The sequence below is a fragment of the Heterocephalus glaber genome, unplaced genomic scaffold (genome assembly GCF_053883595.1).
Source record: "Heterocephalus glaber isolate CG9 unplaced genomic scaffold, H.glaber_assembly_v1.0 deba00000347, whole genome shotgun sequence".
Classification (NCBI taxonomy): domain Eukaryota; kingdom Metazoa; phylum Chordata; class Mammalia; order Rodentia; family Bathyergidae; genus Heterocephalus; species Heterocephalus glaber.
In genome coordinates, this window is record NW_028258143.1 from 4,070,103 (window position 1) to 4,097,285 (window position 27,183).

Sequence of the window (27,183 nt, forward strand, 5' to 3'; positions counted from 1 at the left end):
AGGGAGGAAATTACAAAGACCAGGGCAGAAATCAATGCATTGGAGACTAAGAAAACAATACAAAAAATCAATGAAGCCAAGAGTTGGTTCTTCAAAAGAATCAACAAAATTGACAAACCCTTAGGCAACCTTATCAGGAAAAGGAAAGAAAAGGCCCAAATCCATGTAATTAGGAATGAAAAGGGTGAAATTACAACAGACCCAGCAGAAATCCAGAGGATCATCAATTCCTACTTCCAGAACTTATATGCCAACAAGATGGAAAACACAGAAGAAATGGACAGATTCCTAGACACGTATGAATTAACGAGTTGAATGAAGAAGACCTAAAAATTCTAAACAATCCAATATCAATCAATGAAATTGAAAATGTAATTAAAAACTTACCAACAAAGAAAAGCCCGGGTCCTGATGGCTTCACTGCTGAATTCTATAAGACATTTAGAGAGGAACTACAGCCACTACTGTTTAAAATCTTCAACGATATTAAAAGGAAACAAAACTCTCAAAATCATTCCTGGAACCAAACATCACCTTGATCCCCAAAGCAGAGAAAGACTCAACCGAAAAAGAGAACTATAGGCTAATCTCACTAATGAACATAGATGCAAAAATCCTTAATAAGATACTGGTAAACAGAATGCAGAAGATCATCAAGAAGATCTTACACCCTGACCAAGTGGGATTCATCCCAGGGATGCAGGGATGGTTCAACATATCCAAATCAATCAATGTAATACACTATATCAATAGAGCCAGGGACAAAAACCATATGATCATCTCAATAGATGCAGAAAAAGCATTTGACAAAATCCAACATGCATTTATATACAAACCCTACAAAAAATTGGAATAGATGGTCTCTACCTCAATCTGATAAAAGCCATCTATGAAAAACCAACAGCCAAAATCATACTAAATGGTCAAAAAAAGAAATCCTTCACACTAAAATCAGGAACAAGATAAGGATGTCCACTATCACCACTCCTGTTCATTATAGTTTGGGAAACATTAGCCATGGCAATTAGACAAGAGAAAGAAATAAAAGGAATAAAGATAGGAAATGAAGAAGGCAAATTGTCATTATTTGCAGATGACATGATACTCTATATAGAAGACCACAAGAACGCCACCAAAAGTCTTCTAGACTTAATAACCAAATTCAATCAAGTAGCTGGATACAAGATCAACACACAAAAATCAATAGCTTTCCTCTACATGAACCACAGATTCACTGAGAGAGAAATAGGGCAAACAATTCCTACCACAATAGCATCCAAAAAACTGAAATATCTAGGAATCAACCTAACAAAAGAAGTCAAAGACCTCTTCTCTGAAAATTATAGCACTTTGTAAAAAGATATTGAAGGGGATATCAGAAAATGGAAAGACATTCCTTTCTCCTGGGTAGGAAGGATCAACATAGTGAAAATGGCTGTACTTCCACAATTGCTATATAGATTCAATGCAATCCCAATTGATATCCCAGCAGCATACCTCACAGACCTTGAGAAAACAATCCAAAAATTCATTTGGAGCAAGAGTAGACCCAGAATAGAAAAAGCAATTCTAGGTAACAGAGACATAGCAGGGGGTAGTACAACCCCCAACTTGAAACTGTACTACAAAGCTACTGTGATAAAAACAGCATGGTACTGGCAAAGAAACAGACTTGAGGACCAGTGGAACAGATTAGAAGATGCAGAAACAACTCCAGACACACTCAGCCACCTCATCTTTGACAAAGGAGCCAAACACCCTCACTGGAGGAAAGATAGTCTCTTTAATAAATGGTGCTGGAGAAATTGGGTTTCAACTTGCCAAAGACTAAAACTAGACCTATATCTCTCACCATGCACTAATCTAAAATCAAAATGGATTAAAGATCTAAATATAAAAACAGAAACACTGAACCGGCTGGAACAGAGGTTAGGTAGAACTCTTCAAGACATTGGTGTAGGAAAAGACTTTATGAACAAAACCTCAGTTGCCCATGAACTAGCACAATCAATAAGTGGGATCACTTTTTACTAAAAAGCTTCTGCACAGCAAGAAAAACCACCAGCAGTGTGAAAAGACAACCCACAATCTGGGAAAAATTTTTCACCAGCGGTCCCTCAGACAAAGGTCTACTATCTTGAATCAATAAAGAACTTAAAAACATCAGACCTCCCAAATTTAAAGACCCAATCTGAAAATGGGCATCTGAAATGAACAGACATTTCTCAGACAAAGAAGTAGAAATAGCAAATAAATACATGAAAAAATCTTCAACATCACTGGTCATTCGAGAGATGCAAATGAAAACAATGCTGAGATTCCACTTCACTCCAGAAAGAATGGCTGCTATCATGAAATCAACCAATAACAAATGCTGGTGGGGCTGTGGGGAAAGAGGAACCCTGCTCCACTGCTGGTGGGAGTGTAGACTGGTGCAACCACTGTGGAAATCAGTAGGGAGATACCTCAAAGAACTAGGACTGGAAGTCCCATTTGACCCAGCTATTCCCCTGCTGGGGATCTTCCCCAAAGAATTAAAAGAATCATACCACAATGATATATGTGCACCCATGTTCATAGCAGCACAGTTTGTAATAATTGTTAATAACAGCCCAAATGCCCATCAACTGGAGACTGGATCAAGAAAATGTGGGGGTTTTTTATTAAATGAAATACTACTCAGCCATCAAAAACGAGGAATTAGAGACATTTATTGCTAAATGGATGCACATTGAGATGATACTCTTAAGTGAAATAAACAGGACACACATGTGTAAATACTGAATAGATTCTCTAGGGTGAGAAACTGAAAGTGTAAATAAGGACTAAAAGGTATAATAGATAATGTAAAATAGGAAGAAAAGGGGCAAAGGGGAGGAGGAAGTGGGAGGGGCAGGGGAAAGGAAAGAGGGGAATGGAATTAATATGAGAAAACGAAAAAATGGAAACAGTCTTTGTAAATAGGGAGGGATGGAGGGGTTGAAGGGAGGGTAGGTGAAGGGGGAAAAATAAGAACCAACAGAGTATGTAAAGGTGCATATCTCCAATGATGAATGTCATTATACTGTACACCTAAAATGTACCAATAAAAGGATATACAAAAAAAAAAAGAAAAGAAACTCACACCCTGGCATCTCTTTTGACTGGGCTCTTAGCACTCTGAAGTGGCTGTGCTTCCAGAAACATCTGTAAAAGTTCAGCATGTGCTCAAGAGTGAAAGATTTGAAAATGAAGAATGAAAGAAGAGATCTGATTTTGTTAATATTTCTGCACTATTCTAAAAAAATATCCACAGGGATCATAAATCATTTTCTATTGTTCCACTAATGTTCTACTCTCTCACTGACCTTCTTTCCTAGACTTAGTAGATTGTAAAATCAATATTTGTTTATACTTGTCTCTATGTAGCTTAGTAATATCAGGTGTATTGTTACCTACAAGCCATGTCAACTTCTTTTAAAATTTGCTTTACAGACCTGTTCTGCATTCCCCTTGTTCTTCCCAGAACATGTTATATACTCATCATCATCATTGTTTTCATTAAATATTATTTTAAAAGCATCAATGCTTTCCACATCTATGTTCCTACAGGACACACTTGGAATATTCATGACTAATTAAACTGTTGAAGAACTGGTTCATTTTGTAAGTGTCTAAGATACCCATTGATTTTATGAAGCTCCAAAAAAATCCCTGAGTTACATATAGAATGTAAACCACTTAAGCCTGGCTTCACTGTTTCTCTAGACTTCCTGATTTTATATGTACAAAGAGAAGAACAAGAATAGCTTGTGATATTACACTAGTTCCACTTTCAATCCTGTTTTATAAACAGGAAGCAGTGATGAAACTACACTTCATAAGAGCCACACAAACTTTGGCTCTGCTCAACAGACTTGATTCAGTGGGATTCTGGGCTCCATTTCCCCAATCATACTGCAAATACCCAAATAGGAGTGAACATGATATTTCATCTAATCATAAATTTCATAGCTGCTCTGCCAATTATTGGTTACACTCTGTTAATTACGTTAAAATACAGCAGCTTGCCCTTTTGAGTTGGAAAGTTCATTTTGACATCTCTTTCACAGAAGCAATAGAAATAAAAGTATATCAGGAAGTTTTTGAGCTAGGAAAAAATGAACAGGCACTATTGTATAATTACCATGGGAAATTCAGGTATTCTGAGTTTCTTCCCCAAAATTCCATAGCCTGTTCAAAGTAGTTTGAAGTCAGCATGCAGGGCTTTGGTTTAGTTATAGATTCCAAAGTCAAGGAGAAATACATACGGATGAATAAGGTAAAAGAATTCCAAAGAAAATCTGCCAAAGATCAGGGTGGTACAATAATCATAGTGTAAGCATATTAGGTATATGTCTATGTGTTTGTATTTAATTTTTATACATGTTCTTGTGCTTTTTGGAAAAACAATAGAGATTTAATAAATATTTCTTGAATGTATGAGTGGAAAACATATATGGAAACTAGTTAATGTCTGTGTATGTAGGCTACCAATCCATTACCAATAGAAAAATGTTATTGACTAAGTTTATTTTTTATTTTGAAAATATGTATAACTCATCCTTGATGGTATTTTTAAGGTCTAGTAAACTATGGATATTTCATAGTAAGTTAGAGGCAGAAAAAAAGCAGGAATATTCATATGCTATGAAGAAAACATTAAGTACTTGGAGATTCAGATAACTTTTCAATAATATAAAGAATTCCATATATTCATTTTAGAGAAATCCTTATATTATGTTTTCATTTTAAAAAACCAATACATTTTTCACTGTCTTAGAGGTGGCTTACTTCTTTTGATTACAGTCTCCCTTTAGATTTAAACTCCTTTAGGTGCTTGCTATTATTTTTTAACCAAATAGTGCTGCCTTGTATGACAGGCATCACCACTGAGGGTTTTGTAAGAAAGCTATCTCAGAGCGGAACACTGAGTTCAGCTCCAGAGAATTCCTATTTTATGAGAATTAGCCCGGCTTTTCACTGTGCACCAAATGAGCTGTATGGATACACCAATCCCTGAGAGCCAAGGTCCCCTCTGCCCAAAGTGGCAGGAAACCTCTGTGCAGTGTGAGATCCTATTCCTCTCTCTGCATGTGTGTGAAGAGCTTTTCTCCAGATCTGCTAAGAGCTCATGGCAACTCCACAGACAAACATTATATCTCAGAGAAACTCATTTCAATCCCCAGGAAAGATCTGATGTTGATCTGTAGCCGAGCAAAGTCTGTTTGTTCCTCTGTGGGAATGGCTTGTGGCTGTGGTAGCTCCAGTAATGTGTGGCACAACCTTCATGTCACGCCTTCCTGACAGGTCAGTAATTAACTTGCATTGCAATTGTTTTCCGTCTCCACCACAGCAGCCACTTACCAAAATAATATTTTAATTTCAGTTCTTTCGAGCTCACTTTCCTTTTCTTTTTTTCCCCTGTGGTTTCTACATCTCTATTAAGTCTAATTTCCCCAGACCACTTCCATAAGCTGAAATAGTGCAATAAAATCCACTTGCAAAAACGTCAAATATAATGAGAAAGGAAGATCACAGTGAAGGAATTTGACCATAGCCACCCCATTGGGTAACATTGTTTTTGTCTGGTCAGATGCTACATATAGGAAATGTGATAATAAGGCTTTGCATTTATTTAACTTTTATTAAGTTTGGGGAATCCCCAACATAGTCTTACAAGTCAGCTTCAGGGGTAAATTGTAATACAGTTATTGTCATTGCACATGGCCATCCTACATGGTGAAAATTACAAGTAAATAATGTTTTGAAAGTAAATCCCAGTCAAGTTTGAAAGGTAAGAGACCTACCCTGAGAAATAGACTTGCTAAATCCCACAGTTTTCTACAAAAATCATTAAGAATACTCTGGTAGAGTGAGTCACAAGCATGACTACCTACATGGAGACTGATAAAGGCACAGTGACGGATGGGGCTGGAGATGATTTCAAAGTGAAGGTGATGTTAGGGCCTGTGTATTCTGTGATAAATAGGACCCCTAGAGGCAGAGATCCCATAAATCCTGGAGTAATTTGACTACTTTGTTTAAGGTATAATCCTTTCTTTAAAGGATGTGGTGAAAAGTGATGCACAGGAATGCATTCGTAACCGCTGAGGCTGCAAAATGGACAGTAATGTTCTCGGATGCTTCATAAAGAAATTTATATCAGAACTCATATCACAGAATCTATTAAATCCCAGTCTAATGATAAGAACATTCTGGGACATGGAAAAAGTATTCTAGAAGTTTTAAAACCTCACTTTGAAAATGCAGGTATGTGTTTATTGCTTCTAGTTACTAATCACATGAACTGAAAAGAAAAGAACTTAAGATGTGATATGAATGACAAAATAAAGTATTTAAGATAAAATGTACCAGGGTACATTTCCATCTAATAAGAAGACAGATGAAAAATAAAGTTAAGGTTAGAGAGACTGTTTCTAAATTTCCCTCTGATGATCTAGCAGGTAGAAAACACTGAAAAGTAAAGAGGAACAAAATGCCTGTGTGATTGTAATTACACTTATGGAACATAAAAAATTCTATGAAATGGCAATCTCCTTAGATAAACAGAAAAACCATAAGGGGCATAAGTAATGCAATCTTCTCTGTGTTTCCTGTCAGTTTTGAGCTAATCTAGCAAGAAATGTTGAGCCATTTTCCGCCTCTTGCATACAAGTATCAATTAAGGAAAAATAGGGTGACTATCTTGGACATTGATGATAAAATGTCACTTAAGGAGAAACATCAGCTGTAGAACAAGTTGCTCAGAAGTCACAATATTAGAAAACACTGGCAAAACAAACAGGGTATCAGATACTGCTGGGACAGGCTTTATTGTTTACTCTTTGTTTGGAGGGTATCGAATACAAAAAGGATTTTTTAACCTGTGATTGTTTCATTTTCCTGTGATTTCCTGCTCGATGATGATGGTACCCCTAAAGGGCTTGACTCAGTGGCAAAGGCTTATTATGAAGCAAATTAAAACCAGTCATCCCTTGGTGGCAGTTATACTAGGTTCCTATCTCTATCTTGGCCTGCTCAGGGTTCAAATATGAGGAAATTGCATATTGCATAATTAGTGCTTGACAGTAATGAACATAAATCATTCATTATTGACAGTAGTTAAATACGGCTGACATTTGTTTCATTTAGCAAATTTATTGTTGCATCTATCACCTCTTCCTTAATGTTGATATCTCCAAACTTTGAATTGCTTGGATTGAATTTCAATGCCAAACAAATGCTCAAAGATAGAAGAGTAATATCATAGTCCATTGTTGTGAAGGACAGTGAATATATCATTTTCAGAACATCTCCTTCTACTCATTGAAACGTCACTTTTCTCTAGCTTATTTATGGGTAAAATGCATTTGGAGTGGTTTGTGTGTGCATTTATGTGTGCATTCAAACACATATTTATGAAACTCAAGGAATTGTTATAAGTGGAACATCCCTATGTAATGGTAGCCAAACAGCCCTATCAGCACTCCAGAAACCTTCTAGCATTCTCTTACAGTCACTATGCACTTCACCCCCTCCCGAGAGTAACCAGAATTTGTCTTCATTATTTTGTCTATTTTTGATCTTGTGAATGGAAACTTAAAGTACATGCTTTTTCCTTCCTGGGTTTATTTCACACAAACTTGTGTTTGTGTTGATAACTGTTATTTAGTATTCTTTTGTCTGTGCAAATGTTTGTTCAATTTTCTGTTAGCTTTTCTGTTATTTCCTTTATTGATCTGTAGAATTTACTTATATAGTCTGGATACAAGTCACTTTTAGATGCTCATGTTGCAATCATCTTTTTCCATTAGTGGGTTTTTTTGTCACACTTTCAATGGCATCTTTTTAATAGTTATCAATTTTAAATTGTCCAATATATCATTACTATCTTTCTTATGATTATCATTTTTTTCCTAAAGAATCTTTTCTTTTTTTGGGTACCAGGGATCAAATTCAGGACCTTGCACTTGCGAGGCAGGTGCAGTGCCACTGAGCCAAATCCCTGGCCCCTCCTAAAGAATCTTTGACCTAATTCAAAACCACAAATTTGTTCTCATATTTTCCTCTAAATAATTGGTGTTTTAATTTTAATTTTTAATATGTTGATTGAACTGGAAACAATTTTCATGTTTGCTGTGAGGTAGGAATATTTCCAGATGGATATGTTATGATTTACATGTGGGATGGCCCCCAAAGCCTCATGCACTCATGCACTTATGTGGGTCTTTGGATGCTGATTGGATCACGGGGGCACTATGCTTATTGGCTCTGATTTCAGAGTTAAAGGTGGTATTGGAAGGTGGGTCCTAGTCAAAAGAGCTGGGTCACTAGGCAGGGTTTATCTCCCTCCCCAGATTCTCCCTTTCTTCTCTACTCCCTGGTTGGTACGATGTGGGCAGCATTCTTCTGTCCCTAGCCCTTCCAACATGAAATTTCTGCCTTTGAGCCCGCTGACCAGGGATTCTAATCATGAGCCCAAATCAACCTCTCATTTAATTTGTAGGTATTTTGTCTCAGTGGTGAGAAAGTGATAAGGACTTAATTTTTATTTAAATGGGAAAGACCCTGTTATCTCTAAGGATTCATTAGGGTGAGAAATGACAAGGGAATGATTCTCCATCTGAAGTGAACAGTTACTAAAGAGCTCTCTTAGCCAGAAGTTGTGCAATGAGGTGCAATTTGAAAGATACTGACAGTGTTCAGTAATTACACAGATCTCTGGTTATAGTTAGGGTAAGCACTGGCAGCTGGGAAAATAAGTTGAATAGGAAGAGTTATTCAACAGGTGGGCAAACAGTCATTACTAACCAAGAGCAAAGATACTGAGAAGTTCAGATTGGCAGATTGTTATCACCTAAGAGGTTTGTCAGCAAGCAGCAGAGTTCTCAATACTTATTCAAGTATAGTTCAAATACCCACAAGGGAAACTGGCAATAGAAAGATAGGACCTCAATCCTAGCAAGTGGAAGAGGCAACTAATGACCAGGTTACCAGAAGGGGAAGTTGTACGCGGTGACAAAGCAAATACCCAGTGAGGAAGAGGTGATCTTCTGCAGTGCTGGGATGTAAATAATACACTCAATGTGTACCTCGCAAGCCCAGACCAAGAGCTGGGGTCATTTGTTATAATTTATTATTGAAAAAAATAAAATTTCATTTCATTAAAATTAACAATTACCTGTGTTTCGTTAAGATTCTCCTAGGTGTTCGGGTCAGAAATAACTTCACTTCCATTAGAAATGAGCATATGACTCTAGAAGTGAGGGAGAAGAAATCTATCAAGGAGGAATCTCAATGGTCAACACCTGGAGCTTATTCAACTTGTAGATTTGGCTGGAACTTCCAGATATTCCAGGTCAATAAGACTGAGGAGCAGCCCGAGAAGACTCAGTGTTGTCTATCACCCCACATTGATTCAGACGCAGATTGGTTTTAAGTTACTTTTATAATTGTTTTTACAAGTTATTTTTTCAAAAGTCTGTATTGTCCTAAAATTCTTACTAATTACTTCAGTACACAGTTTTTTTGTGTGTGATGCTGGGATGCTAACCAGGGCTTCCAAAATGCTAAGCACATGTTTTACCACCTAGCTACATCTCAGCCCTAGAGTCTACCTTCTTATTTTGGATGTCCACTGTTACTAGGTTCATTTGTAAAGGACAAGACAAAGAATTTTTGAATTAGGAAAAGAATAAACAAAATATATGGTTGTAATTTGAACATCGTCCTTCTAGTAAGAAGGTTTTCATTGTGGGAACAGAATTTGGGTGCGAGTTACTCTGACGTCGGCACACAGGCTTCAGCTGGACTCACTTCTACAAACAAGCAATCGTGGGGTTAACTCTTCCCAGCCTGCTTTGGGGATAATCAATATTGTAATCCCCCACACCTACAAGGGTATATCCATAACTGCTTCATCCTGTATGTCATGTTATTAAAAAATACCCTTTGAAACAAAAAGTAATATATTCATTATTACTTAATAAAGTCAAACTTTTGGAGACATATTTTAATGATTTTAAAAAGTGTTTTGAGGAGAGTCGGCAGCAGAGAAAAATTTATTCTTTTCAGTTCGGAAAATGAACCCAGGGCATGAAAGTTAGTCAGGCAAAATGAAGACTTAAATGAAAATGCTATATATAAATGGACGGTTTTCTATAGTGTAACTGAATGCTCTAGTCAGTCTCTACACATTTATTAGGATTTATTGAGGATACAGAAGTTATTTGGAGGACTCTAGTTCTCTCTAATCATGGCACTCTGCTCCAGCTTTCTTAGGAACAGCTATAAATTCAAGAAGAGGTGGCAAACCGGCAGACTGCCAAACAAATTCAACCCACAGACATATGTTGTTGGGCCTGAACAATGTTTTGGAATGTTTTGAATCAATTTCCAATTGAAAAATGAGGGCTGTTACTTAAAAAGAAAGAAAGAGGTGTCTATTTATGTGTCTTCTCTTGAAAAAACATTAGATATGGCAAACTGGTCCAGGGATGGCTGGTAAGTCAGCTGGCACAGAGAAACATCTCCATCTTCTACACAAGACAAGTTTGCTCTGATCCCCAGTTCTCTCCTACTCACTTCTCTTGCATAGATGTCCAGGCTTATCTCAAAGCATTTGTGACTGTGATGTCTGACATCAGTCACTGCTAGGACCATTGTTCCTCCGACGTGTGGATTGAGGGAAGATTTTTGTACATATTAGGCAACATAATTTTCAGTATTTTACTTTTTTTATTCATTCAATCTAGTTAAAATTGGAAATGGAGAGCAGAACCAAGGGATTGTGTTTGTACTTCTTGTTTACTAGGAATTTAATCGAACCTCTTTATTTCACTTATTCTTGATTTATTTCATTTATTCTTGGAATTTTCTCAACATGCTCTTAGTTACAAAAAGTAAGACATTAGGCTGTGCTCTTTGCTATTGTGAAGCAAGTTCCTCTTTCTACCCTCTCTTTGCTTTGACCTCTTGTGTTATTCCCATGATATGCTGACAGATATTAAATCCTGTGTTATATTGCTTTCTCTTCTGTGTTGGAGCTATGTGTGTCTTCTACTGAATTGACTGTGGGCGGTTAAGCTCAGACACTGTATTTGTCAGTGGTTTTGTCCATATTGTACCTCAAGCACTATAAAACGTGGTGCCTATCTAAACTCCTGCCCGTAATTCTCCCAGTTCCATATGCATTTCCAAAAAGTAAAGATTTGCCATCATGTTTGCAATGGTTTTGATTCCCAATCAGTCCCAAGTGTCCTTGGATTTCAGTGTTTTCTCCCTACCACTCCATAGCTCTAGTCAAGGGAAGGCAGAACAATCACTCCATCTATCAGCCTTCCCTTCATCACTGCCCAAGTTGAACTCATGTGCATCTGCTATGCTATCTAGTCGTACACCACCTTGACAGAACCATGCACTTGCTAACCCATTTTTGTAAAGCCAGACTGGTAGGTGACAGCCCACTGTCAAGCCACTGTACAATCTGGCACCTCTCAGCATTTGGATTCCCCACTCTTATGCCTGTTTCATTATATAAATGTCCTTATACCAATTGTTTTCAGACTTAGAACTAATATTGGTACATTCACCCTACCTCCGTGATGGAATACTGAGCTGGTTTCCCCCAAAAGACAGAACAAAACAGAGACTTGATCAACAGCTTAGACACCAGATCTCCCAATTTCCTTTCTTATTTTTCATTCTAGACATATTTTGCTAGGATCCCAGCATATTTGCCTTATGGACCATCTATAGTACTACTTTACCAACTGGATAAAAATTGTATTTAAAATGGAAGTCAGTGACGATAACTCTGAGTTTTTCTTTCTGCTTATATCTCAGGGTTTTTTAAATTTTCTGCTTTATTTTAATTTCAGGCCCAGGAGTCTATAGTTGCCGCCACTTAAGAAGTGTTCTGTGTGGTGATTATGAATTCTTCAAAATTAAAGGATATTTTTGGTAAAGGGACATCTTGACCTGCTTGAAGTAAAATTGCCATATCAACCAAAAACTGGTAAACAAACAAGAAAAAAGTTAGGTCTTCTCTCTTGTCACACAGCTATACCGTGCTCTTACACACAGCTCCCTGGAGGAAATGAAACTAATAGCAAGAAATTGCTTTTGATGAGTTTCACAATCTTTTCATAATATTTAGAATTGAAATAAACCAAAATTACCCTAGTCTGATTTTTATGTCATCATAAAAAGAGAAATTGTCACCATTTGATTTAAGACCACAGCAATTACTATTGTTATTTACCAATGCATCTAACTTTTTTAAACCAATTGTTTAGTGCCACACACTGTGCAAAGTCTTATATACATTATTTTTTTTGTTTTCTTCTGAGGAAACTGCCACACACTTTACAGAAGAGGAAACACTCATATAATTTATAAATCTCGTAAGTGGCAGGACCCAGAGTTAAACATTGTTTTTTCTGACTTTCCAGCCTATTCTTTTAGTGCCTTCTGTATTTATTTAGAAGAAAACAATTCTAGGCTAGAATTTGAGAAAAATATATTCTAATGCTTACACATCAAATGTATGCTAGCTGTCATGTGTCCTTAAATAGTTTAAATTCTCCAACTTTCATTGCATTCTTGTATTAGACCTATGAAAAGTTGATGCTATGTTTGATTTGATCAGTGTATGTACACACATGTATGGAAATATCAAGCCGAGTCTATTAATATGTACAATTAATACATATTGATAAAAATTTTAAAAATTCTTGCTTTTCTCACTGGCTTGCAGTAATGATCAAATAAAACAAGGTTTTCCAAATCACAAAATTCTGAATAGATTATAAATAGATGATAGACATTCTTATTTGTATAAACTTGACCCCAACCATTACCCTGAAGATATAAAACACAAATAGGTAAGATTAAAAAAAAGAGAAATAGTACTAAAGCAAGTAAGGCTATTTTTTATAAATTAGTTTATGTTTGCAATAGAGAATAATGATGTTTATTTTTGAGAATTGGTGCATGCATAAAACATCATTTTCAATTCTATTACCTTTCTCTGCCCCGATTTACTTCTTCATCTCCAAGAGTCTGCTTTCTAGTTTCCTATTTTCTCTCCTTTAGTTTGACTTACTTTAAGGATTACTATGACAATAAATAAAAATAGAAAAAAGAAAATGGATGCTGATAAAACATGGCAAATAATTGTATGCATGGAATAAGGGACATGGAAGACTCCATGAAGATTCTAAGATTACTTGTTAAGATGATTTCAAATAGACAAAATTAATGAAAATTAGAAGAACTGTGGAGGATTTCATAAAGTTATGGTCTTAACTTATGACATGACTTTGAATTACAGATGGAATATCATGACAATATTATCAAGTGACAATTAAAAATAAGGAAAAAATCTTGGAAGAGAGATCAAAGCTGAAAATAGAAAGTTAAGAATCATATTTCTGGGATTCATTTTAAATCATGAGAATGGAGAAAAAAATGTCAAAAAACAGAATGTAAAAAAAGTATTGGGAGAAGAGAAGATGGTCTAGAGTTATGACATTCAAAGGAAATATAATGTGAGTCACACATGTAATTAAAAAAATTTTGGTAGCCACATTGGATGGGTAAAATGTAATAGGTGAAATTAATTTTAAGAACATATTTATTTATTCCAATATGTAAAATTTTAGCATATAATTATGCAAAAATATTAATGAGATATTTTGCATTCTCTTTATTTGTACTAAGTCTTCTAAATCTGTTGTTTATTTTACACTCAATTTAGACTAACAATATTTCAAGTGTTCAATAGCCATTTGTGGTTCATTGCTACCATATGGTATAGTGTAAATTTAAGTAGAAATCATAGGGATTTAAGGCCTGAGGGAAGATACAGGGACTAGAGGAGACAGAAAAAGAGAAGTAAGAAAAGTACCTGTAGTGTGACAATCTAAGGCAAAGAATGTTTTTGCCTCGTATGTTTTAAAACCTCTCTGTAAAAGGTGATGTATATATAGACATAACAACAAATTTTCTGCAAATGGCATTGTTTTAGACATGGAACAAAAGGTAGCATTATTTTATTCTTTCCGACTTTTTTGGGCTTATTAATGACATTTGAATTGTTGATGTCACTTTCACAAATTTTTTTACTTGTATTCATATATTTTTATAGTCATAAAATGTTGATTAGCTATCTTGGGCTTTTACTTAATAGGTTTAGGCTCTGCATGAATAAATTAAACATCAAGCAAGGAATAAATGTACATCAAAATATTCTGAATTCAATCACCCCTGCTACTTCTATTATTTTTAGTGCATAATTCTTTCCAATTCTCCTCCTAGCTTCTAAGTCTACACTTGCTCTTAGCCAAAAGGCCAAGAAGCGATTCCTAGCTTCTAAATCTAATGAAAGCTAACTTCATTGTGTGGCCTCTACTTACTGCTTATGAATTTGATGAAGTTTGGAAATAGAGGGAGGGAAAGAGTGGAATAGAGTATAATCCTTAGGATATTTTTCCAAAAAGATAGCTGAATGGTGATACCATTAATTGAGGTAGATTAAAGAACAAGGAATAAGAAGGCTAAGTTAGAGGCAGGTGGGCAGTGGTTCAGTGATTTGTTTTTGAATAGATTTATTTTGACTCTCTGAGATATTCAAGCAAAGATGATGACTATCCAATTGAATTTGAGGTTTTTGTGCTGAGCAAAAAGTTTGGTTTTGAGATCTATGTTACATATAGGTAGTGTTTAAAGTCATTGAACTAAATAAGATCACATAGAAATAAATTTGGAAAAAGAGCTAAGACTATAAGAGTAGATCTCCCAAGATTGAGCTCTGGGCATTTCAGCATTTAGAGAGATAAATCTGGAGGAAAAGTCAGTGAAGAAGTCAGAGCAAGGTCATCCAATTAATTTGAGGAAAACTGGACAAATGAAATATCCTAAAACTCAAGGGAAAAGATGGCTTCGAGAGTAAAAGAGTATTCAATAGCATCAAAGGCAGATGGTGAATGATATGAAAGTGCACTAAAGCCATTATATTTGGTAAAGTGAAGACCTATAGTCAATAGCGTGTAGTATAGCATCTCCGTTGAATTTAATTTATATGTACAGACATATTTAAATTATTTTGCTTGTGGGTTTGTTAGCTATTTAAAAATTTTTGGCTCCCCAATAATTCTCAGCATTACATAGTATATACTTTTGTTGAAATTCAGAATTATCTATGAAATTTAATTGAAATGGACTAAAAAGAGAAAACATCCATTTTAAAATCCACAATTGCATTGTATGATATTGATAAGTAGTTTCAAAATAAACTATTTAATTAAGTTTTTGCCCTCCAGGAAATACTGTCATCAGATGAACTTTCCAACTATTTCAGTAAAGATGGAAACAAGGAAGCACGAATTCCCCCAACTTTCTCTCCTTATCTCATCTTATATAGATATTCAATTCATTTATATTCACACTCATTAAAGTGTTTTTCCTTGGGCCGGGGATTTAGCTCAGTGGTTCCGCAGCCTGGCTCAAAAGCAGAAGGTCGATATCTTGATAGCAGCCGCTCTTTCTGGGGTGAGGTGGAATCTCAGTGTTGTTTTCATCTGCATCTCTTGAATGACCAGTGATGTTGAACATTTTTTCATATGTTTATTTGCTGCTTTTACTTCTTTGTCTGAGAAATGTCTGTTCATTTTAGATGCCCATTTTTGAATTGAGTCTTTGAATTTGGGGGGGGTCTGATTTTTCTCAGTTCTTTATAAATTTGAGATAGCAGTCCTTTTTCTGAGTTACAGCTGCTAAAAATTTTTTCCCACAATGTAGGTTGTCTGTTAGCTCTGTTGGTGGTCTCTCTTGCAGTGCAGAAGCTTTTTAATAAGATGAAATCCCAATTGTTGATTCTTTCTGCTAGTTCCTGTGCTATTGAGGTTTTGTTCATAAAGTCTTTTCCTATGCCAATATCTTCAAGAGTTCTATCTAACTTATCTTCCAGCAAGTTTAGTGTTTCTGTCTTAATATTTAGATCTTTAATCCACTTCAGTAGTTTAGTGCATGGTGATAGAGATAAAGAAGATGTGGGGTTTTTTTATAAAATGGAGTACTACTCAGCCATAAAGAATGAGAAACTAGAGACATTTATAGCTAAATGCATGCATATTGAGGCCATACTCTTAAGTGAAATAAATAAGACACACGTGTAAATACCGAATAGTTTCTCTAGTGTGAGAAACTGAGAGTGTAAATAAGGATTAAAAGGATTAATAACTAACAATTGATACTTTGAAATAGGAAAAGGTCCAAAGGGGTAGGGGTGGTGGGAGGAGATGGGGAAAGGGAAGAATGCAAAGGAAAAATAATGAGAAAAGAAAAAAAAAGTGGAAAGGAAGTATGTAAATAGGGAAGGGTGGAGGGGTGAAAGGCACACAGGTAATGGGGAAAAAATAAGAACCAAGATACATCATGTACAGGTACAAACACCCAATGATAAATGTAAACATATTGTATACCTAAAATGTACCAATAAAAGAATTTAAGCAAAAGAAAAAAAAAGTGGAAGGTCCTGAGTTCAATACCCAGCTCCCCCCAAAAATAAAATAAAATTAAATTAAAAATAAAGTGTTTTTCCTTCTGTTTATCTACTTGAGCTACTGATTACACCCATCTGTCTTAGCCTCCTCTGAGACCTTTTCGGTTTCTGGATATATTTTTTAAATTTTCATTCTTTGTTTTCCTTCCCTTGAACATTCATATGACATACATTTTCTAGTGCTGGACACTTCAATCTTTATAAAATGGGTATTTCACCTATAGTATCCCCAACTCCTTACTTCCTTTGACATCTCACTCCAAGGCTTAGACTTCATCAATGCTTCTGTCCTTAATTATACAGTCAACAAAGTATCCATTCTCTTGTAAGAAAAACAAACTCACTTTTAATCTTTTGAAAATAGGATCAATCTCAGTCCTAATGGCAGAAATACTAAATAAAATATATTGAGATATAATATATATTTTCTGCAAATCAATGAATCCTGAGCACTTTGGCATTATAGTCTGTTTAAAAAGCTGTGTTTCTTTCTACTAGCATGCTCATAAAATTCTAGTGGAAGTTCAAAAAGTTACAGCCAATAGCAAGGATAGTTTGGCGTCAACTATCAACATTTTATCCCCTGTAATATATAAGTGTGTATTTCAAATGTACACAATTACACACTTACATCAAGATATTATACTACCATAAAATTGAAAATGTCCGTGACTATAACTTTGAATAAAAATATCAGTTAAATTAAGTATGATACATCTATACAGTGGAATATTATAAATTATAAAAAAGCATTAGGTAATTTATTTGTGTTATAAAAATACTTGGAAGATACTTTTCTAAAAGAAAAAGCAAAATATAGAAGTATATTTAGTAATGCAACTTTTAGTACATTAAAGGAGGCTATATAAACACATATCTGAGCATATATATTCATATACATAGGTTTTTTGCATAGACTATGAAGGATAAAAAAATGAAAAGTGATTACCTGTTTTAAGATGAGAATGAATAAAGTAATTAGAAATAAAATGTTAGATTTCATCTGAAAGTTTTATATTTAGGTTTCATTTTTATACATTTCACCATATTATGTATTGTCAAATTAAAACCTAGCAAGAAGATTTCTATGAAAAGAAAAAAGTTCATTATAGCTACAGCGTGGATAAGAGCCTCATATAGCTGGCAGGAAAGTGCTTTTCTGCCCTTAAAAGAATAACGTCCTTTATGAGTACAGCCATGTCTGAAAACTAACCTGAAGCATAAGTCACATAACAGTGAGCTCAGTGGAGAAGCAGACAACCCACCCAAATCTGAAAACGTCAACAAAAAACTATGTGCATCATCTGCTTAATACACTGTGGTTTCTTATCAACCTGAGCTATAATCTGCTAGAAAGTCCTTTCTATGATCTGGAACTATCTTTCTGGACTGGCTTACCATCATTACATTTCTGTCCAATAAAATGGATGTCATTTCCCCCTTGAAATTATCTGACCTATCATGTTTTAGCGTCTATACATCCTCATCCTGTCCTTTGAAATACATTTCTCTGAAAACTACCACAAAAAAATCTTCCTCAACTGCTTTGAATTGCCTGACAGAGTATAAAAAATTGATACAAGACACAAAATCCTCTCATTTATTGCCTGGCAAATAATAGGAATATAAAAAAGTGAAATTCTGAACTCTAAGAATATTCTGTGGTTTTTTTTGTTTTTTTTTTTTTGGTACCGGGGATCGAACTCAGGACCTTGTGCATGTGAGGCAGGCAGCGGAACCGCTGAGCTAAATCCCCAGCCCCTTTATGTTTGAATGGTACTTAATACATTTTATTTGTAAATTAATATAACTATAATAATATAAATAATGAAATTTTGAAAGACTAGTATGATTTTATACTAGATTATAAAATTTTAGAAGACAAAGATTTTAAACGGTTTTCATATATTGAGTACCTATTAAAATATTCTTAAATTCAGTTCAATAGGAACTCTCATTTCATTCAGACATATTATATTTCTGTTTGACTGGAGAGTTTAAAGGAGTTTGGAAGTACTACTTTTAAATGTGACCAAATGTGGCTCTCTAGTAGTGTTTTGTGAATATTGCCCATATGAGACGTAGTCACCTTCCTTCTAGGAAAATCACTATAATTTTATTTTTATTAATGCTTGTTTGCCATACACAATGATTTATTTTCTGTGCCAGAGGATCTCTGTTTTAAGCTAAAATGTGACAGGTGCAGGGGGTCCTACACACAAGGGTGGGTCTGACACATAGGTCTTGCTACTTGGAGTGTCTGTGTCCATAATCAATTGTTAATCTGCTCAAGCATGTGATCCAAACCCAAATCTGAGGCTTTGCTGTGATGATGGGGAAAGGGATTATTTAACTGCAGAATTTGCTGAAAGAATCAAATATTAACTTGATGTTTCTTGGTAACTTAGTGGAAGCTTCTACTAAGGTCTGTTTACAGCAAAGTAAAAACAAGAACTAATGAATGAAAAGAAATGAGACCCAATCTGAATAATCCTGTACCAGCTTCTAGATCCCCTCATACCTAAGCTTATTGTTCTTGGACTTTTCATGACTAAAGAATGTTACTAATGCCTAGGCTAAATTGAACTATTTTACATCACTTGCAAAAAAAAAAGATTTTTCTCTACTACCATCTGAAATTAAAACATAAATGCATTTCCAAGTATAATCTTTTAACATTTTATAATATAAAAATATGCTTCTAGTATTTAAAGAGTTAAATTCATAGTATTAAATGGTTTTTAAAATACATCTATAAACCACTGATTATGTTAAATATTTTCTAAGTTTATGGAAATATCAAAATGGTCTGAAAATACAGCACACTTATTTTTTACCTACTGCAATTATTTTTACCGATGTACATCTGTTCAGGAATATTTTAGATGAATAGATACATCTCTATGATGGATCCTGCACATGAGGCACTCTCAGAAATTCTGTGTTTAAATACCATAGGTAGAACAAATGGGTAACAGGTAGTACACCAACACATCTCTCCTCAACTCTTCTCCGTGGTATCAGTCTCTTCATGTGTACCTGGAATCCTCAGTGTTTAGTTGATCATTTGAATCCTATCGTCTGAGACAACTTACTGAGATTCTACAGTGCAGAAAGGAAAGGCCTGTAGAGGAAGTCAAAAGTCTGTAGCTTTCTCTTATGAGTGCGGATTCTTATGAGTGCGGACTGAGTGTTGCAATAGGATCTCTGTGTTCTGGGAATTGGATGAATACATTTTAAATACAATAGTGTGGAATCAAAGGAGCAAGATAAGGTCAATATTTCTAGGAGACTATTCTATAACAGAGCATTAAAAAGAAGCAAAAGGAGGAATCAAAGAATGATTTTTTTTCTCTTTCTGAATTTTGCTAAATGATGGCCCCAACTGGAAGGACATAATATTCTATTAACAAATAAGCTTGAAATGACTTTCCAAATGAGATCTTCTCTATTGTTTTATTTCCCCATAACTTGGTTCCTTTATATCCACTTAAAATCTATAAAGATATAGTAATTTATAGACTCTCATTTGTAACTGATTATCTTGATTTGATCAGTACATTCAAGAGATTATGAACCACTGATAAAAACTATTCTGAGAGTATTGTAGTTTTCCTGTCATCTTCACTAGATGTTTTTTGTAAATTCATTTTAAACTCTGCTTTAATTCATCTTTATTTTACACATACTCCATAAATATTAATATTTTAACACTTTATACAAGCAACACTCATTTTTTACAAAGGATTTGTTTTCAAAAACCTTTGAAGACCTTTCTTCATTGCTAGATGTTCATCTGGACATTCATTATTGGTAATATGTAAATATTACGTATGTTTATTCATGTGCTACTCTTTCATAATAAAATAAAATAATAACATATCAACCCAAATAATTTGAATTATACAACTTCTATGCATGCAGAGGTTCAGAACCAGAATACTGGAGAAAGATTTAAATAATGCTTTCCATTGTGAGGAAATGCAACAAATTGAAATTCTAATCATAATATCAAAGCAAAAGCATATTACTAGTGACTTCTGACACTCTAACAATAAAAAGGAGTATTGGACACTATGCCCTAAGCTCTATTTTTCCATAATCATTTTAATAGTCAACAAGTAACTATCTATACTATTGACAATTGAAAAGATCTTAGAGTGTGCTAGTGTGCCTGGTAATTTCCTACTAAATTGATCATGTTGAAAAACATTTATATGTGTCTTTTAAAGGAAGATAATAAAAGAAAAAGAAAAATTTGCTGCCGCTTATCAACCTGAACTATTTTTAATAACACAAAAATTCGGTAATATGGAGGCCATCATTTCTCCCCTCCAACAGTACAATAAAAACAATATTAGGGATGAGTGGATCATATCTTGGGCTTTTATTAAAATTCTTTCAAAAGTCCACAGTCAGATTTATTTTAGGTATTTGTCTTGAGATCAGCAATGTTTTTTATTTTCTGCATGGATGTTACAGCCCACAAAACATTCTATTAAAGCAAGAAGTCAATACAAGAGAACAGATCTTGTTAATGCATGATTAACAAATCTTTTTCATTTGTAAAGGTAATTATGTTGGAAAATCTGAAAGAAAAAAGCTGTATAACTACCTTAAATAACAAAAGTGTGTCTCTGATTTGCTTCTCATCATAGAATTAACCTTTAGTGAAGCTGGCTCTGACAATCTTTTAAACATAAAGTTTTGTTTATGTATTAGAAAATTGCCCTCATTTTACCTATGTCTCAAATAAAACTTAGCAAACAACCTCATTTGTCTGAATAGCAAATATTTTCCTATATTTTAAAAAATTGTTTGCATTTAAATGTCTATTTAGTAAGATGTGCATTTAAGAAACTTCAAAGGCTTTTAATGCTGTTTTAATACAATGTTTAAAGTAAGTATTTTTCACAGTGAAATTCAAGATGTTATTTCTTATTGTTATGGAATGCTTTTTATCTCACATTATCTGGATCTTGAATAATGCTTTTCTTTTTTTTTTTTTGATAAAAATCAGTCAACTAAAGGTGCATAATCCCACATTTTTTCTAGTAGCTATTTTTAAAAGCACTTACAAACTAAAACTATACTGTATTCTGTCTTTAACATTTTAGTCTAAATTCCTAGCAGCTGATCCTAGTAAACTATTTTAGAAAAGTACCTTAGATTTGATGGCAGCAAATATGAAAATAATATGTTTTTCTATACCAAAGGAAACAAAGTGATGATTAAATCATAGGTCGAAGCATAATATTTTGTAAAAATGTTTATATGTTCACACCAAGACGTAGGAGACTGCCAAACGTCTGGAAGTTTAAACTTCATGTACAAATAAAGTTAAAACTTACCTTTTCTCAGTGAAGACTTGTTACTGAAACCGCCATCAACTCTGAACTGTTAATGACTCGTTGAAGAAAAACGGAAAGCAGTAGAGAGAGTCACATGTTGTAAGAGAAGGCCTGTGTTGACTGCTGCTTAATTTCAGTACTAGAAAAAAAAAAAAGAAAAAAAAAAAGGCAGCGGGGTGGGGTGAGGACAAAAGTTTTAAATAAAACCACTTCCTGGGTAGGTACTGTTAGACATACATATCGTATAATTACCCGACATGACAAAATCTTGTAGAATCAACAATATCATTGTTCAATGTGATGACCAATTTTCAAATATTCCACACTTGTGTAAACATCATCAATTTTAATTTAATGGGGAAAATGTGTGATCAAAAAGTTTGCAGAAGGAGCAGGTTGCTGAGCACCGAGGAAACTTCCCCTTTCTCTGCCTTCTAGCAAGGGCTCACAAAGGAAGCCTGTCCTGTCCTGAGTAAGTGTGAGCATGTTCGAATTTTGTCAGGAGGTTCTGCATTTGAACTTGGGAAGCCAAGGAGTTGCCTCCAGTTCAGAGCCTGTGCTTCGGTTTCACTCCAGTATGAACTCACAGAAAGCTGCTTCAGTTAGCAAGTCATGGGGCTTTGGGCAGGGTGCAGAGAACAAAATCCAGAGCTCTTGCCACCCTCCCTGCATTACTGGTGGAGTAGCTCATGGGGTACACGCTGCGGCAGTTGCTCTGTCTGTGGTTCTCACATTAGTGTTTTCACTCTAGCAGTTTCCTGAGCAGTTCTGAATTGTGCTAGAGTGCTTTTGCCCTAGCTCAATGATTCTTTGTGAGTCTGATTTACAAAGAAAACATACAATGAAAGATCCAAAAGTTCATCATTCTGGCAAACTTCTGCATACCTACCTAATCTCAATCTTCAATCCTAGACATATGGTTAAAGTGTCTGGGGGATTAGCTACGGAATATGCATCTTTACTGAGCCATGGGGTTCAACAATAAGTTCCTGGATTCCCAAGCTTGGCTGGTTTGTGAGATTAGTGGGATATTCATAAAAGGAAAAGCTTCCCTTCCAAACAAATATACCAGAAAGATGAATTGTCTTTTGTCCTACAAACCAATTGGACTAGAAATGTATGTAATAGAGCACATTTTAACAGAATGTTTGGCATACAAAAAGACAAGTTTTGAATATATACTTGGCCTGTATGGCCCAAGTTAAGGCTGATGTGTCCCTGTCAATTAACCTATTTTTTGTAGGCCCTTCCTTTAAAAGTATATTTTAGACTGATTATTTTATTACCTGATAATTGTCATTCCAGTATGGATCGTCTTAACTGTCTAGATTCCTAGAGTTCTTTTATTGATTGTTTCTTCTTAATACTGAAGAAAAATAGAAAAAACATGATGGGAAGAGTGGAGAAATCAAAATTTAAGACTCAATTCTTACACAGTTATTCACTTAACTTTGGCTAAGTTACATAAGTTCTCTGAAATTCAGTTTATTTTTCCATAAAATGTGACATACAAATTTAAAGCAAAATCTTTCTCAGAGAATAAAATAAATGTAAATACTCTGAATGTCATGAAGAATTATTGATATTTGCATTAGCATGAACTGGGAAATAAGAAGAAACATCAAAAAAATTCAGTACGTCTTACCAGTTTAGGCCTTTGTAAATTCCATCCAGACTCAGAAATGTAGGACAAGGAATATAAATTAGGCTTTTCTCTTTGAGTAGGTCCTACTAGACATTCAACAGAGACAAAAACACATTTTCTTGCTGTAGGGTGGGAAATGAGTCACATAGGTGATGATACACCTGGGCTTGGTCTCCAAAAAGGGACACACTTCACCAAGATGAAGGCTCCAGTTGGTGCTTTGACATCTATGGTTGAATACGTTCACTCTTGGTAGAGACCAGTATTCACTTAAAGCTTGCTATAAGCCGAGCACAATACCAATCACTTTATGTTCGCTCTGTCTTTTAATTTAATAAAATTGTGAGCTAGCCAATATTATAATACCTTTTTTTTTTTTTTGCCCATTAAGAAACTGAGATTAGGGGCCGGGGATTTAGCTCAGTGGTTTCACCGCCTGCTGCTCAAGCGCAAGGACCTGAGTTCGATCCCCGGTACCAAAACAAACAAACAAAAAACAAGAAACTGAGATTAATTTGTTGCCCTCATTAGTGAAGAGTAGAACCAGGAATCAAACTCAAAGGTTCTTACCTCAGCGACTTTGTACTAAGTTACTATGCTGTCTCCTAAACACTTTTTCTGCAACACAACTCTAAATAAATAATACCAACATTCCCTTCTGGTATTCCTTTTCACCTCTTTATTGATGGAAATGATGCATTAAGAGGATAGAAATCTTTCCTGCCAATTATACTTAAATCGGGTCATCAAAACATTGTCTAAATATTAAATCTGTATCAAAGAATTTAAAAGAAACTAGGGATAAACATATACTATGTTCATAGATATGACAGTGCATATACATAAATCTTCCAAAAATAATCTACAACCTTGTTCAATAAATTCCTAATTATAATTGAAATTGGATATTTGAGGAATAAAGAAAGCTTCTTCTAAAATTTCTGTAGAAGAATCAATATCCAAGAATACTAGGTTTATTTTGAAATAAAAGAGCAAAGGCTTTTGCCTCGCCTGTTAGATACTGACATATTACATAATTATAGTGTTAAAAAATATTTAATGCTGACCCAAGAAGAGTTCTAGAAATGACTGGATTTATTTGATAATTTAATATCTGACAAAGATGGTGTAATAGAATAAATACAAAGGAATAAATTGTTCTAGAAATGGTGTTGGCAAGACACACTCACTAAGGAAGGAAAATAGATTTGGACCCCTACCTTAGGCCACATGCAAAGATAGACCCTTGGGTTCACTCTTGTATTTGAGGATGAAACCATGATGCTGATACAATAAAATAAGGAAAAACATTTTGCAAAATGGAAGCTTTTTAAGAAGTGCCTTTATATTACAAAGGAAAAGAGCAAAAGTATGTGACTTTAATGATACAATAAAGATTGCTTGTAAATGTATAAAGCTATAGACAAAGATCATAGAAAAATGATAGCCTGGTAGCAAATATCTATATTTATAAAGGATTTTTACAAACCAATAGAAAAGTCATAGGAAGGCTAACTGGGAAAAAAGCAAATGAGTTGAATAAATAAATCATGAAAAGGAAATGCCCTAATATCCAACCAGTGGATGAAGAAATGAACAAACTCTATGGTAATCACTATAAAACAAGTTAAATCAGCTCCCATTGAAATGGTAAATATCTGGATGAGAATCCATAGCAAATGAAATCTCATACATTGCTGTTATAATTATAATTTGAAGCCATTCTGAAAAGTAACCTGGCAAAAATTAGGAAAATAAAATTACATGCATGCAGTATGTTCCAGCAACCCAACTCCAACACAGATATGTGGTCCAGAAAAATTCCCCACTCCTCGTTCATCACCACAAGAGAACTGACGGAACTGATGTGGGTCTTGGGTTTGCATGGATTCAGTAATATTTGCATGTACTGTGTCTATGGTTAGGGAGAAAAACAGAAGTTCCTAGGCCCTCTGAATAGATGGTTTGAGTTGGATATTAGAGAGAATAGAAAAAGAGAGGAAAAGTTGGCTGAGGCTGAGAGTTAGACTCCCTGCAACAAATATGAGAGACGGAGGGGTTTTCCAGATTGGAAGAGGGCTGTGCTCCACTCCCAAACAGCTGCTAAGCAACTGCACAAGCTTTAATCTGGAGACCACTATTAGTTTACTGGGGACTTACTCTATGTTAGACAATATATGATAGTTAGCTTCATGTTCACTTTTGGTATGTATTGAATGTCTGTGCCATCTAACTTTTATATGTTGAAATCCTAATCCCTAGAATGATGGTATTTGGAAACTGGGCCTTTGGGTATGACTAGGTCATGAAGGTGGAGTTCTTATGATTTTGAGTAGTGCCCTTACAGCAGAGAACTCAGAAAGCTAGCTCGCCCCTTCCACTTTATGAAAATACAATCAGAAGGTGTAATCTGTGAGAGAGTGGAACCTCATCAGACACCAATATTGGACTTCTCAGCTTCCATAACTGTAAGAAATACATTTTCTGTATTTTTTAGCTTCCAATTTTATGGCGTATTTATAGGAGACCAACTAGACTAAAAGAACTGTGTATTACATACTAGTTAAATGGTTCATGCTTACAATTCCAGCACTCTGGGAGGCTGAGGCAGGAGGATAACAAGTTTAAGCCCTGCCTGGGTACTTAGGGGTTTTTCAGAGAACCTGTGTCAGAGAGAAAGAGGAGAGAGACAGAGACAGAGACAGTAATTGGATTATATATGAAATTAGATTATTAGATAGTAATCATTAATAAAGACAAAAAATTAAAGCACTGCAATTCTGAGAAAGTCTAAATTCATAAACTGGATGAGATAGGTTTCACAAAAATGGAGGCAGCCCTGTGGATTTGGTGGTGTAAAGCACATGTTGCATGGAGGGGAGAAGCAAGTGAAAAAGCTAGCAACAGGTATTGAGTCTGGCATGACTGAAAATTGTGTGGATATCAGAATGACTCGAATAAAAGTTATCCAAGGTTAAGCATAGGAGAAAATTCTGAGAAGGCCATGTGGATTGCCTTGTTTTTATTAAAATAGGGTGAAAAGGGAAACAATAAAATCTGACTTACTATTTTACAAAAATCATTGTGTCTGTTTTTGAATAATTGACTAAAGATCAGCAAGAGTAGGACCAGGAGATCATTCAGCAAACTATTCCTATTATCCACAGCAGAGATGCCTGGGACTTTGACCAAAGTGGAGACAGCAGGAAAGTAGGTGAAATGGTCAAATTGTGGATATATTTTGACAGCTGATTCAACAGGTTTTCCTCTTGAGCAAGCAAGGATAAGTCAAGTTTAACTGAGAGTGAAATGATTTAAGAAGAGCTGAGTTCAGTGCAAACACATGATTATAGATGGTACATGCTGAGTTTGAGATGCTTATTTGTTGTCTCAGTGGATTTGACCAATATGCAGTTAAATATGAAGGTCTCAATGTCAGAGAGAGAGAGACCAGTTTAAAATTATCAGTTTGGAAGACATCAGCAATTGTCATTTTACATTGTGCTAGGTATGAGACTGGATGTGATAATCTGTGGAGTGAGATCATATTGAAAAAAGGAAAGGCCCAAGGACTGAAACTCAGGACTGACCTTAAAGACTGA

At 35.0% G+C, this 27,183-nt stretch overlaps 1 protein-coding gene across 2 annotated transcripts in view; it reads right to left on the minus strand.

Annotated features, from left to right (window-relative positions):
* The window catches only part of Arhgap15 (Rho GTPase activating protein 15), a 609,508-nt gene extending 587,415 nt beyond the window's left edge, over positions 1-22,093 (minus strand). Inside the window, exons 1-2 of one of the 2 annotated variants that reach the window (XM_021237181.2) lie at positions 21,937-22,078; positions 9,203-9,277 (exon numbers count right to left, since the gene is read on the minus strand). The gene's annotated coding sequence lies outside the window, so the exon portion shown is untranslated. Of the gene's footprint in view, positions 1-9,202; positions 9,278-21,936 lie in introns of both variants that reach the window. The other variant, XM_021237176.2, reaches the window with a different exon arrangement.
* Between the last annotated feature and the right edge of the window lie 5,090 nt (positions 22,094-27,183).